We start from the raw sequence: 11,995 nt of genomic DNA on the forward strand, positions 1-11,995 counted from the left end.
GTTCTTTAATACCCACTATCCTCCCTAGGCCCCCAAAGAATCTCATTCCTATCTGCCCATCCCATCCCCGAAATGGGTGGGCTAGGAGCACCAGCAAGTAGGCAAGAGCAGGGGAAGCTCGGGTTGGCCTCCCACCCAGCCTTGACTATATAGCACCTTCTAATCACCGTCCTGACCTCAGTGCTTACCACTCAGCAGAGGAACTGGGCCCTGTGACTGTGCAGGTCCTTAACTGTCTCTCCATCAAGTCTGCTGTTACCATCGCACTAAACCATTCAGGGCCAGGCACGGTGGCTCATGCCTATAATCCTAGCACTCTGGGAGGATTGCCTGAGCTCAGGAGTCAAGAAAGACCCCATCTCTATTAAAAATAGAAAAAGTAGCCAGGTGTTGTGGCAAGTGCCTGTAGTCCCAGTCACTCAGAAGGCTGAGACAAGAGGATCTCTTGAGCCCAAGAGTTTGAGGTTGCTGTGAGCTATGATGCTATGGTACTCTACCCAGGGTGACAGAGTGAGATTCTGTCCCTCCTCTCAAAATAAAAATAAAATAAAATAAACCATTCAGCACATGCTTCCTGGATTTGTGGCTCCTAAGTGTAAGAACAGAGCCCTTTATAGCTCTGGACGCTGATTGACCCCTACTCTCCTTCCTGGGGAACATTTCTGAGGACTTTCTCCTATCAGCCAGCTGCCCACCCTGCCCACTGCCCCATGGGGTCCACCTCCCCTCCTGGATTAACAACAGCATTCCCCCGGGCATCTAATGCCAGAGTCTGATCCCTCCCTGCACCTCCACATAACTGCAAGAGTGGTCTTGCCAAACACATCTGGTCACGTCTCCCTTGCCTGTGCAGCTCCCTTCCCAGAGGGAAGGTTCTCTGTCTCCACCCCTCTCAACCACACTGGCAGCTCCAAACAGGTTCCTCTGAACCATCTGTAGACCCAGGAGCAACTGCAGGGTCCAGGCTTCCCCAACAGGTCTGTCCACCAAGCTCAGCTCTCTGGGAACCACCACTCATCCCAACCTCAGAGCCAGGCCCCATGCCCCTCTGGTCCCTCTCATGGAAGCCCACACTGCAAACACAGGCCTGGGGATGGTGTAGGGAGGCTTTGTCACCAAGCTCTGAGGCAGCAGCAACCCACTTGCAAGGCACAGAGCCAGGGCTGGAAGCACAGAGGTTTAGCCTATGGGTCACCAACACCCCAGGGGGCTAGTCCTGCATTCACATAAGTGACTTTGACCTCCTCCCCAGCCCCCATCTCTAGAGCCTCTGTCCCTCCATGCACGACCTCAGCAAGATTGCTAGTATCTGCAGATGCGTGGAATGCCCACTCTGCCCTCATCCTACCAGCCAAAAGCTCAGAGAGGAACCCCTCTCAGCAGCAGGCTCCCTTGGGGCCTCAGAGACCACCCTGAACAAGGCCTTCCAGGGTAGTGGTGGGGAGACTTACTGCCCAGAGAAGCCACTGTGAGCTCTGCATTCTCAATGTTCCCTCCTCCCTCTGCCCAGGCTTCCCCCACTCCAGCTCCCACCCCAGCTCCCTCACTTCCTCTGGCCTCAGGTTCAAAGGCCACTCCAGAGAGCAGGACCTGCCCCCAATCGCTCTTGGGAGGATGACTTCTCAGACGACTTGGAGACCTGTGACCTCAGGGGGATGCAGGGAAATACTGAGTGTCACTTCCAGCTGCACCTGCCCTCTGCCACTGCCCAGCAGTCCAGGGACCAGAGTCCCTTCCTCCTCTCCGGTGGAGCAGCAGGTCCCAGCATGGTCTGGACCCTCCCTTGGCAGCTGTTTGCAGAGTTGCCAGCTGAGCCACACACCATAGTTGGCAAGTCTAGAACCACCGGATCCCATTACCTCACCAGTGTGAGTTCTACCATTGCCAAAAATGGTGGGAGGCAAGTGGCAGCTGGACCCAGGAACCGGGGAGGCCGCGGCCTGTGCTGAGGAAGAGACAAGGGACAGTTAGGAAGGTCCAGGCAGGGTAGGGAGGATGTGCCCATCCCCCTGAGGGGGTCTGCAGGGTCACAAAGGTGTGGAGACCCAACCCCACAGGCTGCACCCCGCTGGCCCTGTCCCTCCTTTTTGTCCCTCCCCGCTTGTCTATAACAAGTAGTCTCAGTGCAGTCCCACTGGGCAAGGATGGAGGAGACACCCAGAGGGCAGCTATAGGACCCAGGTTGCTGCTCCCAGGGGAACCTGAGGGTGCCACCGCTCAGGCAGTTTCCAGGAATGAGCAGACCCTGGGCAGGTGCTGGGGAAAAGACAGCTAGAGTGGGCTGTGCTTTGCCATCTCCAGCACCCTACATCACTGTCCCATTTAATCCAGGGACCCCTCCCATGCCATTCCCCTGAGCCTAAAGCTCAGAGGTTCCCCACTCCACAGGGAAGGAGGTGAATTTTTTTTTTTCTTTTTTTGACAGTCTCATCAAGCTGTTGCCCTGGGTAAAGTGCCAGGGCATCATCATAGCTCACAGCAACCTCCAACTCTTGGGCTCAAGCGATCCTCTTACCACAGTTTTTCTATTTTTAGTAGATGGGGTCTCACTCTTGCTCAAGTTGGTCTCAAACTTGTGAGCCCAAGCAATCTACCCATCTTGGCCTCCTAGAGCTGGGAGTAGGCATGAGCCACCACACCTGGCCACGGAGGTGAATTTCTGCACAAAACATCCCTCTTCCCTATCAAGTCCAAAAGAGGCCAAGCACCCACTTGCTGTGGTCTCTTCCCTGAGGCCTCCCACCAGGAATGAGAGCAGGTAGGCTCTGGGGCCATCATTCAATGGCAGGAATGTGCCAAGCTAAACCCAGCAGAATATCCCATCCACATAGCACCCTGCTGACTAAGGAGCCTCTGTGCACAGCCCCCAACACCACTTCAGACTGTGTTCTAGGAGGGCTGGCTGTCACTTGATTCCCCAGAGTGGTATTTCCCAAGTTATTTCTCCGGTAACTTACCCCAAGGACCCACATCTCTGAGAAAAGGCCAGGTCCTTTTTTTTCCTAAGGGGTGTTGAATCCCTTGAGGTTGTCACTAGTCTTGGGTGGGTACAGTTCCTAGCTACCACCCCAGCCTGGAAGGGATCATTTGCCTTACAGCCTCCTGAGCAATATGGCCAAAGCATAAGTAGGTGCATTTGCAAAATAAGCCCAAGCTGGTGGGGGGCAGTTGACTTGGCAGAGCCCCTGAGACAGCACCATCACCTCTCCCATCCTCCTCCCTGCCCTTTGTGGAGAAGCAAGACTGACAGAAAGGCTTGGGAAGACCAAAGATGCAAATAGACCCATGCCGTGCTCAGGGCCACTTTCAGGAGCTCAGCAGGACCCAGGCAGGATCAGCAGCCTGGGCCTGGGTGGTGAGTAAGACGCCTCTGCCCAGAAAGAAGTCTGCTTGCTTGGTCAGGAAGGTTCTGAGACTCAGCAAGGGCAAGACCTTGAAGCCTGTCCTGGGGGCGGGTAGGCTTGTTTTGGGGATACCAATGATTTCTAGGCTCTCTTCATCTCATGATATCCCCCAAGTCTGGGAATTTGGCTAGGAAGCCACTCCTACCCCCATCAGAATGTGTGTTTGGAGGGGTCCTGCCCCTTGTCACCCCCCTCCACCCACCCACCCACTGGGCTGTGGCTGTACCAGTCAGGCTTCATCTGCAGCCAGGGGATCAATGGAGCCGGATCACATTTCCACTAGCAGCAGAGCCAGGCAGAGACCAGGATAATGGCCTGGATTGAACAAGCAAATGGAGCTGTGGGGGAGGGGCAGGAGCCTGGAAAACCCTCTCCACACAGCCCCTGAGGGGCCACCCATGCCCACAGCTCCCACACCCAGACAAGCAAAGCAAGGTGCCTGCATGGGGAGGCTGTAACCTTGGGCACCTGCTCTTGAAAAACACCAAAAAAACAGGACAAAGTACCTCCCAGAGACCTTCCCACTCTGGCAAGAAAAGGATTTCAGCTGCAGAGGGAGAGACCTCAGACTGTCCATGTGGCCCTGGACCCCTTCCCCAGTCAGATCTAAACCTCTAAGTCACAGTGGTGCCTGTTGGCTGGGTGGAACTTCTGCTCATCTCACAGAAGCCTGTGAGACATTCAAGGGAGTATTCAGGCCCCCTTTTCCCCTATGGGGAGGGGAAGAAGAGCCTCTTCCACTCCAAGTGCCCTGAGCATGAAGAGCAGGAAACTGTGTCTCGGGGAGAACCTGCTGCAGTGCCCCCCCCACCCCCCACCCCCCACCAGGACATTCACTCCTGGGAGTGAACTCATCACCCAGGCTGGGCTGAATTAGGAAAACTAGAAACTGGTTATGGCCTGGGTCCTCTGGGGGAGACCTGGAACACCTAGAGGCTGGCGGGAAGCATGCCCGCCCCAGCAGTGCTGTGCAGGTGTATAGGAGCTGGAGCCCAGCTGCAGACCACCCAGGGGTGAGGGCAGTTGCTGTCCTGGGCTGGAGCTTTCTCCAAGTACTTCCCTTCCCTGCTAGGCAGGAAGAAGCAGAAATGGGCGCCAGACACTTCAGAAGCTTCAAGAACAAGTGAGAAGTTGTCATTGCCAGGGGCCTATAACCCCCCTTGCTGGGTCTCTGTGCCGACCCCATCTGGGCTTCTTCTCTTCCAGGCTATGGACCCCCATGTCCCTGCCCCTCAGACCTGCATAGGAAACCCAGGGAAGGCCTAGGCCAGCCAGTTCAGCCCTGAGGTGGGATTGGGGGGCTTTGGGGCCATCAGAGGGGAGACTCAGCTACAGGGACACCTCACCATGGTAGATGTCCCCTTTTCTTCCTATCCTGAAATAAGTAAACAGCTCCTTTTCTCTGTAGGGGCTTGGAGGGCTTCTGCACAGGGACACCAGCACCACAGCCAAGAGGAAATGTATGGCGGAGGTGGCTAACTATAAATTGGCAACAACAGATTGGCAGAAAGAAATAGCCAGGTCCAGGCAGCACCTGTGGCTCAGTAGGCAGGGTGCAGGCCCCATATACCAAGGGTGGTGGGTTCAAACTCGGCCCTGGCCAAACTGCAACAAAAAAATAGCCAGGCATTGTGACAGGCACCTGTAGTCCCAGCTACCTGGGAAGCTGAGGCAAGAAAATCGCCTAAGCCCAGGAGTTGGAGGTTGCTGTGAGCTGTGACACCACGGCACTCTACCGAGGGTGATAAAGTGAGACTCTGTCTCTACAAAAGAAAGAAAGAAATGGCCTGGTCCATCCAAGACAGTCCCCGAGGTATCTAGGCAGGCAGCATTGGGAGCCATGTTCCTGCTGACCAGCCAATGGAATTCTATCACTCCCCCACTGAAAGCCTCAAACCCACCCCCATCCCTAGCACTCCCTAGTTCTGATACCCAAAGTGACCCTCACTGATCTGGACTAAGTCACTAGTCCTTGCCTGAGGCTCCCTGGGGAGAAACAGCTCCATCAGGGGCTAGCCCAGTGACTTCCAACATGACAGCTCCCAGCCTATTGGTATCCTAAGTCAGCCACTGGCCTCTTGCTGACCACCAGTCACCAGAACTTCACACAAGGACATCCAGTCTGTCCAGGCTTCCCAGCCTCAGTATCTGCACTGGGAGCCCAGGCCTGTAGGATAAGAGCTAAGATCCCTCCAGGCCTAGGCAGGGCAGGGGCAGTGACCCAAGAGCCACAGGGGTCCAGTTCTCCCATTCACTGACCTTCGCAGCCAGGCTTCTCCTCTCACAGCCTGTTTCTCCATCTCTATAAGATGGTTTTTTCAAACAACTGCACGTCCCATAGGGCTGTGGTGGGGATTAATGAGATTACATATGTAATGTCACCTGATACAGCAATGGATAGCACAGGTCAGTAAGTCACAGCTCGGATCTAGGGGTCCAGGAAACCACATACCGGTGTGTGATATGTGAAGGGACCATCAACCCCTGCCCCAGAGCCTTCCAGGAGCAGGGTCCAAATAATACTCCAACCTCACTAGGTACCCTCCTCCTCCCAGAGCAGTCCAGAGAAGACTGACTCTACGGCAGGCTCCAGCTCCAAGGACAGTGGCCCCCAAATACCTTAAGGGCTCCTTTCTCCTCAGAACCCTCAGCAGAAGGCCAGCCCCTGTGTGGCCAGCCAAGGTCTCACCTCAAGAGTGTGCAGGGCCTTTCGTACCAAGGCTCCACTCAGGGCAGCCTTACAGATGGCGACTCCCCCACCTCCACTTGGGCGGCCCCATCTGCTGGCCCATCTCAGATTGCCAGGCTCCCAGCAGCCCCAGGCAGTGTAAGGCGATCTGGCTGCCCACCGAGCCTGAGCCAGAGCCCCGGCCCTCACACAGCAGCTGAGCCAGATGGGCTGGGGAGGTGGTGAGGAGGAGCAGGCTGGGGCCTGGACATGAAGATGCAGGGGGAGGTGAACGCAGCTGCAGCGTCCTGCTTTTCCCATATTGGCACTGCACATGATTGCTCAAAGCGGAGAGACACAAGCAAAAATGTGCTAGTGCCAAAATCGGCCAAGCAGATGGTACTGGTGCAAACCCTCTGGGGACACACTGGACAGGGTCTTTGCACCCCAAACCTCTGGCAGCAGCACATTTCCGACGTCCAGGCCCACTCTGGGGCAGAAGGGGGTGAGGTGCTCCCGAGGCCCTCGTGGATCTGTCTCTGCTCTGTTTATGGCCCTTCGGTAATTCACTGACCGAGACTGTTCACAGTGAATTCTACCAGTGCCATACACAGAACAGGAGTCACGCTCTCCGGCCTGCTGACCCTGCAGAGAGACCCACTGCCCATGACTCCCACTCCCTGCTGCCTTGGGGCTCCCAGCCTACCCACTTACCCCTCATTGGGGCTGCTGGAGGCTAAGGCTGCCACCTCCCACCCACTGCCACCATCCCCCTCTGGAGCCCTCCTCAGCCACCTCTTAAACTCAACCTGCCCATCAGCCTGAGATGACCTTTCAGGAGCCTGGGCCAGTGGGGGAGAAGCCTTCTCGAGCTATTTCTCATCTCACCCTGAAGGCCCATGTCCCTCTACCCTCCCCCAGCCCAGCCCTAGTCAGGCTGGGGGTGGAGATGGATCAGGATGGACATCTCTTTGCCAGAGTACATCCAGCTAAGAGCCATAAGCAGCTGGCCATCTCCTCTCTACACATCATGCCACCCCAAAGGGACAGTGACCAGTGGGACATCCAGGGTGCCTCTCCTGGTCTTCGAGCCCAGATACCAGCAGCCCTGGCCCTGAGATGGCTTGATCTCCACCATCTCCTACAACCACCCCTGTGGTAGAAACAAAGCTCCACGAAGCAAACCAAACCGCTGCTCACCCAACTCCCACCCCAAACCAGACCGGACCAATCCAGACCTGGAATTGCCCAGGCCGGCATCTCTGCTGCAGGCCCAAGGCCTGGACCAGGGCAGGAAGGAGGCAGCTTGGAGGGAAATGCAGGCACAGCTGCCCTCTAGCAAGGGAGTGGCTCCTGCTGGCTCTGAGGGGACTGCAGAGGAAGGCAGAGGCGGGGGAGCAAGGGAGGGGCTGGGAAAGGTTGCATCAGTGGTTGCCAGAGTGGCTGCCGAGAGACAAGTTGCTGTGGAGGCTCCTGCCTCTGGTGCCTGGGCCCTGGGGAAGGAGGAGAGGGAGGGATTGGCACTGGGGAGCTGGTGCCTAGAGCAGGAGGGCTGGGGACTCTGCAGAACAGCCACTGGAGTCTCAGCCTACTCTGGGCCAGCCTTTGCCCAGAGGGCTGGGTGGCAGAAAATACTCTGAAAGAGTTAGAGTGAGTTTCCTGGGCCAGAAACTCCCCAAACCTCTGTCTAGGAGATGTTAACCCAGGAACACTCTCCCAGAGTCCTCAGGACTGCCTCTGGGCACCCAGGCCAAATCCTTACCTCCCCTTCCCTATTCGCTGTTTAAACTCTACCATCCCACTCACCCCCAGTGACTCCTGTCATCCTTCAACACTGCCAGGATCCAGCCTATCAAGTTGACCCAGCTTGATGAGGTGCTCTTGGGAAGTCACTCCCTGGTCTTCTGCCTCAGTTTCCCCCACTACAATTTTCTGAACTCTGATAAAGAAAAGGGCCAGGACCGCCCAACCCGGTGGAGTAGGCTGTTAGTAAATGGTGCGGGTCTAGTGGAGGCTGGTAATTATCAACATTGCTTAGGGTGTGGCCAACAGAATCACCCAAAGAAACCTCTGACATGGAGATTTGTGGACCCACCTGGAAATCTGCATTTTAATAGGTGCCCAGAAAATTCTGCAGTTGATGAGGATTGACATTAAAAAATATCTTGGAAAAATTTCCCAAGAGGCCTCACACCAGGGTAATTAAACAGAATCCTGAATACCTTTTATTTTGGAGGGGATGAGTAGAGCCAGGTGCCGGGGAAAGGAGAACACATGGCTCCTTGCAACCAAGGAGCAGGCAGAGGCCTGGAGTTAGAGATTCTGCTCTCCCTCACCCAGGAAGGAATAAAAGGACCCTCGGTCTAGAGGAGAGCCCTGCAAAAGAAAAGTGTAAGGAGATGCACTCTCTTTCTAATCGTGGCATCTCTAACCAGACAGCAGGTTTCAGTTTTCCTCATCCTTGCAACTGACATGGTATGTAGACTGCAGGGAAGAGCTCACAAAGCCAAATCCCCTTCCAGCTTCCAGATCTAGTCATCTGGGTGAGGCTCCTCCCCTGCGCCTTTCTCTCCCCCCAACAGCCAAAATGCGACAGGAAGCCCAATTGCCGCAGTGCCAGGGGACACCACACCCTCCAGAATGGACCCAAGAGCCCCAGAGTTCCTCCCAGACCTCGGACCTCAGACAGGGCAGGCTTGGGCCTGGGTCCTCTCCCAGCCCTCCCCAAAATGAGAGCAAGGGGAGCCTGGGGAAAATCTCAAAAGGGAAAATTGAGGCCTATAGTTTGGAGCCAGTCCTGAGGGCAGCCTCTTCCACTTTCCCTGAAGGCCACAGCCCTGACCTTGAGATCAAAGGCACTGAAATCCACTTCTGGGAGTGGAAGATGAAGATGTGATCGCCCACTCTGGCTGAGCATGAGCCCCTCCAAATGAAGAGCGCTGGGGCTGGTGGGTACCTAAAGCTGCATTCAACGCCCTATGGGGTCTCTGCTAACCCTAAACGCCTCCCCCCACTTCAATTGGTTTCAGCCCCACCCTCCTAAACTCTGCTTGGACCTTCTTAAAACACTCCTCAGAGTATCTTTCCCTTTGGGGGTTTCCCTCCCTGGCACTGGTGCCCAGGTGCAAAGGGCAGGCGCTGCACTCTCCCGTAGGGCTAGAGGCTCCCCAGAGGTTGAGTGCTGCAAGACTCTGGGCTGTGGGTATTCGAGGTCCTTCACCATCATGCCGCCGCTCAGCCCTCCTCTCCACCTCTACACAACGAATCTGGAGTCCCGGGTCCAAGCCTGGCCACCCTCGACCAGCCCAGTACTGGTTGCTGGGGTCTCCTTGTCCTAGGGGCCCAAAGAGCTGGTGCGACAGGGAACTCCAGACTGGCCCAGAAAACAGTTCCGGCCGCCCTGTCTACCCATGAGGTCCCAGGGTAGGGCCCCGAAGTTGCCTTCAGCAGGCCACAAACCACCAGCTGACCGGTGGTTCGCTCACTCAGGAGCCGCTGGGCCCCAGTAGGAGAAAAGGAATAAACGAAATCCTCACCAGTGAGACTGGCACCCCGGAATTTTTCCTTCTTTCCATAAACCCTACGCAAGAGGCCCCTCCCCTCCCTCTAAGAGCGTGAAGGGGCGGCCATGAGCCGTAAAGAAATGAGACGTGGTAAAGGCTGCAGTTCGGTCGGTGCCCAGGTGCGAGCCAAGACTAGGGGAACGCGCCGGCCGGTCGAGGCTGTGAGCTGGGCGGGAGGCCACGTTCCTTTGAGTATATTCTGTCCACGATGAGGCCACCAGGACAGATTTCTCGGGATGCTCGGCCTCGGATCAAAGATCAGGCAACTCGGTGCCCAAAGGGTTTACTGCGGGGACAGGCAGAGGGAGGGCGATGCGCACCCCCCTGGAATACCCCGCAGAACAGGGGAATAGCGCAGCCATCCGCTACAAAGTTCGCAAGATTTTAGTCCTCAGGGCCCCAGCGAATCCGGGCGGATCCCGGGGAGGCAGTGTCCGCACCTAACCTGTGGGGGTGGGGAGGTTGATTAGGGCACCTCCCGCTCTCCGCCCCTAATCTCTCTGAGCCCGAATTAATCCCCTAGGCCTGCCGCGGATATTTCTATGCAGTGTAGGGATGCCTGGGCTGGAGGAAGGGAAAGAAAATGGCTCATCCTAGAAGGCTCCACGGAATTGGGCGATCCATGACCCCGGGCGGCACCCTCACTGCCCATACCCTGGGATCTAAGGACCGGTGAGGTGCCGAGGCCCTCCGTCCTGCCGCGGGTCTCACCCGGGCTTCGGGCTAGCGCTAACGGGAATGGGGGAAGGCGCAGGCGGGAGAGGGCGTCTCATCCGCGTGCTCGGGGTTCCCGGGATGGATGGGCACGAAGTGGATGCGAGCTGGAGGTCTGAGACCTTCCTTACCCCAGAGACGGGGCGGGGCCGGGCCGTAACCAACCTGCGGTTCAGCCCTGAGAATGGGCTGGGCAAACTAGCTCTCGGTGACAGGACGCTCCCGCAGCCTTGCGCTTCCACCTGAGCCCACCAGGGCGGCGAAAAGCCAGCTGGACCCCAGCTGGATTCCTCAGGGAGGAGGCGCAGGGGCCACCTCGCCGGGCGCTATCCAAGCTTAAACCGCCCAGCCGCCCTCCTGCCTAGATAACAGCGCTGCGCGCAGGGCAGACTCCTTTGGTGGCCTGGGACTCGGACGCCGCGTGGGCTCCTCGGCCGGAAGGCACGGGAGGGCCAAGGTCTGCACAGCCGCTTCACCCCGAAGGCCGGCCTTGTCGAGCAGCCCCCGACTGCCCAGCCACCCGCCCGCAACTCGGGTTCTAGTACCGCTGGCCCCAGACGTCTACCTCCGCCTTCAAGTCTTGGTCCGGCGCGGCTCCGCCCCGCTCCGCCCCGAACACTCACCTGCGCCGGCCCGGGGCTGGGCGCACGGTTGCCTCCCAGCTCCGCTTGGAGTCCACACGGGAGAAACAAGGCAAAAGGGGCCCTCGTTTGGAGCGGGCTGGATGGACGGAACTTGAGGCGCTCCTGGGTCCAGCCCGGCCGAGGGCGGGGCCCCGAACCTCCACTGCCCCGAGAGGGAGGAGGCGGCGCCCGAGAGCGGAGCCCAGCGGGGGAACAAAGAGGAGCTGGGATGGGGCCGCGCGCTTCCTGGGTGTCGGGTGACAGGTCTGCTAGGGAAGGCCCTGGTCGGGCCACCTGAGGAGGAGCCGCCTCCGCGCGGCAGGCGGGGTAGGGCTGGAGGCGCAACCGGGCCTGAGATCCCGGAAAACAGAGTGCACGGCTGCCCCCGGACCGCGCGGCCGGAGGGAGACCCGCGGGCCCCGGCGCCGAGGCTCAGGAGCTCGACGGAGTGCAGAGATAATGACTCCGGGAGGGTTTTACCGCCCCCTGAGCCCCGCCCGCCCCTCGCGACCGCGCCATTGGCTCAGGTGCCGTGAGGCGGGGAGGGGCATGGGGCGGGCCAGGGATGATTCACCTTGAATGTAGCTCTGGTTGGTGCACGGCGCAGGGCACGTCTGTCCTGGACTGCAGAGAGGCTGGGAGCCCCGCCTGCTTGCCCAACCCAGCGGGTCTGACCCCGAGGGGTCCCGCCGCCCGCCTTCTATCCCTGCCGCCGGCCCTCGGACTAGGGTGCCGCTAGCCGAGGTGCGCCCCGACGCCCTGCCACCCTACCGCCCTCGGAGCCCGGAGCTAGCCGAGGTGTGTTTAGGGTAGCATGCTTGGAAACTTGACCCTGGGGTGGAGGAGGGGAAGTGCGTCTGGAGACGGGTCGCAGTGTGGGGCCCCTGGACCGATCTCCGCAGTCTTCCCAGAAAGGTGCGCAAGGTTTACTTATCTCAGTGGACGGACCCGGACCTGGAATCGCAGGGCTGAAGTGGGGACAAGGGCTCCCCTCTGCATCCTCATCCACCCACTCTAGCCCAG

Source organism: Nycticebus coucang, chromosome 11, assembly GCF_027406575.1.
Source record: "Nycticebus coucang isolate mNycCou1 chromosome 11, mNycCou1.pri, whole genome shotgun sequence".
Lineage (NCBI taxonomy): Eukaryota > Metazoa > Chordata > Mammalia > Primates > Lorisidae > Nycticebus > Nycticebus coucang.